This window comes from Chelon labrosus (assembly GCF_963514085.1).
Source record: "Chelon labrosus genome assembly, chromosome: 10".
NCBI lineage: Eukaryota > Metazoa > Chordata > Actinopteri > Mugiliformes > Mugilidae > Chelon > Chelon labrosus.
This window is the reverse complement of record NC_140360.1, coordinates 4,771,937-4,776,615: the sequence shown is the minus strand read 5'-3', so window position 1 is coordinate 4,776,615 and position 4,679 is coordinate 4,771,937.

The following is a 4,679-nucleotide window of genomic DNA, read 5'->3' as shown; positions in this document are numbered from 1 at the left end:
TTAACTTATTCAGAAAGAATGGAGCACACACTTCTTTTGTTTTCATCCTCATCAGGTTTCCAACATCCCGCCTCAGTTCTTATCCACAGTATGTGATTTAATGTTCAGAGAGTCTGATAATATTTTCTGTAATTTAATTTTTTTAAATTTTAAGATAGCAACATATGAACTTGACGTTTTGCTGTGGTCTCTTTGGGGATTGTGTGACTCTGAGCAGGTGTGGTTCATTAATATATGACTGACAAATAGATAATTATTACTAGAGGATTTACAAGAAAAAACACTGAAAGATTTGGTAAAGAAAATGTTTGCACACTTAATCTTTTTTCCGCCATGTTAGCAACTGCTAACTCAACTTAGCACGTCCCGGCACCAGGGAGAGAGCTTCTCGCCAACGCCTCTAACACACAATTATACGTTTAACAGGAAGTTAATGTGCTCGATGCTTTGGTGATCGCCGGAATGGCCACCAACAAAAACGGTTTAGACAAAGCCCTGTGCATCCATGAATCGGCCAAAAAAGATAAGAATAGTTGTCCCTGCCTCCGCTAACATCCGCTCCTTTTCTTCCTCTATGAAGAAGTCGGGCTCATGCGAGAGGAGGAAGCATTCATGCTGAGGGCAAATCTCCAGATCACTCGATATGCAGATGATGCAGTGCTTTCTGTTGCAGTTTATAAATCAAGTGCTGCGTGCAAACGGTACAGTTATTATTAAGGGAAACTGGACTGTCGGATTCTACGTCATACGTAGCTGAGATGCCCAAACAGTGCACCGGGTGTGTCCCAAAACACTGCGACGACCTAAAAACGTGTCCACGCGTTTCACTAATTGTGTAGCCATTTCAGTATTTCACGAAATATCTGTAATAATATTGTGAATTTTGTGCTGCCACTCAGTCTAAATATCAGACAACAGGGAACTAATTCAGACGACGTGGAAGACATTTGGTGTTTGTTTTTGTCCACCAGCAGGCTCATGTGTCAACTGAGGCTTCGACGACTCGTAAATACGTAGATTTGCATAGAATGCGTTGACGCGTCGCAGTTGTTTATACTGAATAAATCTTTACTCAAATTTAAAAAGTAAGGAAATTAAATTAAACAGAGAGGCAGACCTGTGAGAGCAGCTGTTAATATTTTTATCCTGCAGGGGGCAGTAATTCACCTAGGAACTCAAAACAGCCAAAACAAAAAAAGAAGACGAAGCTGAACGTGTGATAAATTTTGAACTACTCCTCACTGTAGTTGAGCTGCTGACTATTTAGACTTTTCCAGTGAATTTAGCCGTGTCCTCGTCAGTTGTTTTTAAGAAAGGAACCCAGCAGAGACTCAAAAGCAAATGCTAGTTGTGAGCAGATTGTTTCTGCACACACAGACCTGTACAACTAATTTTTCATTTGACGTTAGGTGGCTGTTAGCAAAGTTTTAGCAGCGGTTAGCATCACAGCATTAAGGTTCTGGGTTCTAACCTCTCAGATGGCGAGGATCCATCTACGTAGTGTGCTCTCCCTGTGTTGCCAAATACAGATGATGGTTTTCATCCTAAAAGCTTTAAAAAAAAAACAACACAAACAAAACCACCTAAAATAAAAGATTGATATTGTGTGTAGTCCTCTCACCAGCCAGATTAGTTCCTCTAGTGTAGCCTGTATTAAAAAGTGATTGAAATCGTGCAGCATCCAGCCACCACAACTACAACGCACATCTGACTCTGACTTGGCAAGAAGTCCAATAAGAATTTGATCCTTTGAAAAAAAATTTAAAAAATACTGCTCATCATCGGACCCCAGAGGTCAGCACAGAAGGAGAAGAGATGTCAAAGTGTCTGACTTTGACAAAAACTGGCATCGTTTCTATGTTCGTAGTCTAAAGCTGCCTTGAAATCATAAAAAATCTAAATAATAAATGTCCATTTGGCCGCAATTTAAATCTTAACAAGCGTAAACACAGCTTTGTTTAAATGTTGCACCAGTATTTTATTTTATTTTTTAGTATTTTGTAGGCAAAGTTGTACTGTATTTTAATGTTGACACTGCCACATTAGGACGTTAGGGCCTTTTTCTTTCTTTTTATTTTATTTCATTTTCCGGTCTCGCTGTGTTCACTGTCACCTGAGCTTCCACACCTACACTACTGTGTTATGTCTTACGTGTGTGCAAAGATGAAGTGTGCAATCAAACGTGTTTGGTGGGTGTTAATGTGATTTTGTGGCAACTCTATTTTAATAAAAACCAACAGTGTATGAATGAAGTCTGTGGTACTTAAACCATCTGAAAAAAACAGAAGATGAGAATCACTGCTATCTCAGGGCTAACACAGAGAGACAGACAACCATTCACACTCACACCTACGGCCAATTTAGAATCACCAATGAACCTAACCAGCATGTCTTTGGACGGTGGGAGGAAGCTGGAGTACCTGGAGAGAACCCACGCAGACACAGGGAGAACATGTAAACTCCACACAAAGGAACAGAACCCGGCATCAGTACCACACCACTGTGCCGCCCCATCAGAGCATCAATGCAAGGTTTAAATGAACAGAAATTTGTCTTTTATCAGGTTTGGAAGTCAGAGCAATTCCCACGCCTACAAATTTCAATGTGGTGGTTTAAATTGGAGTCTGGAGTCTCTCAGTTTTGGAACTGTTTACGGTCTGGCACAAGATCTGCCCAGGCCAGTCAAATAATTTAGGCGGGGCTTTATGCAACGATGGATGGAAGAGCAAGAGCATTGAAGTACATACACGTCCTCAGAGGGTTGCTGGGTTGAATTTGTTTACGAGAAGCGAGTGGTTTAGAGTCCGCTATCCAGTCTGTTGTAAAAGATATTGACAGAGAAAAAACTTTAATGGACAAAAACTCAACAGCCTAGAAACCAGTCTGGGTCCTCGCCTTCGCCAGCTCACATCGAACCCGGCCACGATGCCTTCGCCCCTAGCTCTGGCTCCAGGTGGGGGCCCCGGTTTTCCTATTCCAGGCTGGCCGTGCCCGGTAAACCCCCAAAGAGAGGAGGCGCCCAGGAGGCATCCAAGCACCTCTCTTTTAGAGGTTTACCGAGCTATCGCCGCCTTAACATGGTGGAGGGGTTTGCGAGTCCCTGTGAAGCCACCGGTAGGTTCTCCCAAGTCAAACGGGTCTCAGGGCAGAGGCCAGACAAAGGGTAATTCATAGACCTCAATGAGCTGCAAGTACCTCACCGGGACGAAACCCAGGGGTTGACCCAGAACTCGCTGGAGGGATTATATATCCTGTCTGACCTGGGATCAGCCAGGAATGTGGTGTTGTTGGCCTGTTGCCACTGTGACCCGACGGATGGATGCATGATGGATGGATGGATAGATGCATGGATGGATGCTTGGATTGATGGATGGATAGACAGATGGATGGATGGATGGATGGATGGATTGATGGATGGACAGATGCATGGATGGATTGATGGATGGATGGATGGATGGATGAATGGATGGATGGATACATGGATGGATGGATGGATGGATGGATGAATGGATGGATGCATGGATGGATGGATGGATGATGCAAGGATAGATGGATGATGGATGGATGGATGAATGGATGGATGGATGGATGGATGGATGAATGGATGGATGGATGGATGGATGGATGATGCAAGGATAGATGGATGGATGGATGATGGATGGATGGATGGATGGATGGATGATGCAAGGATAGATGGATGGATGGATGATGGATGGATGGATGGATGGATGGACTTGTAGTTTCTTGAATCAAGTCCAGTTTTTCTTTCTTTAATAAACTTCTGATTCTGATATAAGTTTTATACGAACGCTTTGATCAGGACAAACTCTTCTGGACACAGGTCACATGTCAAAGCAGGACAACACATGAACAAACACAAACACACGGTGCTGCCGTTGGAGGGGAGGATAAGGACTGTATTTGTTGAAACTTCAAGGCAACAAGTCATCACATCAATCATCACATCAATCATCACATCAATCATCACATCAGCGAGTGCACTTCAGTTATCACATTCACAGCTTCGTGGCTCAGGTGCATGAGAGACTCCTCCAGACTGAGCCACGGTCCTTACGCTCCAGAGGACGTGACTGATGACTGGCTGTGTCCTCCACAGCAGCGTCTGGGAATCTCAGATGAGTATTTATGATGTTTGGTCCCTTTTTTTTTATTTTTTTTGTATTTTGTTTTTACCTCTATAAAAAAAATTAAATGAGAAGGTAGAAGAAAAATAAACAAACGGGTCGGATTGCTGAGTTGCAGCTTCTTAAAAAAACTCTGAAGTCTTAAAGTCTTCATGGGAAAGAACAACAAAATGAACCCTGTGATCCATGGCTGCAAAAAAAACAGAAACATCAAATATGGCACGGAATAGAAAGCAGTGACTACGGAGGGAGTCACTTGTAACTCACACGCTGATATTGCACTTTTCAAAGCGAGGAGGCCTGCACGGACCTGCCTGAGTGAAATGACACAAAACCTTTTAACGGGAACTCATCCACCCAGCCTCTGTGTTTCTGCTGTAGTGTGGGATCCAGCGGATTCAGGACGTCGCAGCCGTTTCATCGGCAGTATCGGCTCTGAGCGCCAAGACAACCAGATTAACTGGTTCTAACCGGAGCCCCGGCCAGAAGAGATGACAACGAGGCCTAGTGGCTGAAGGAGCAGATCTGGGATTA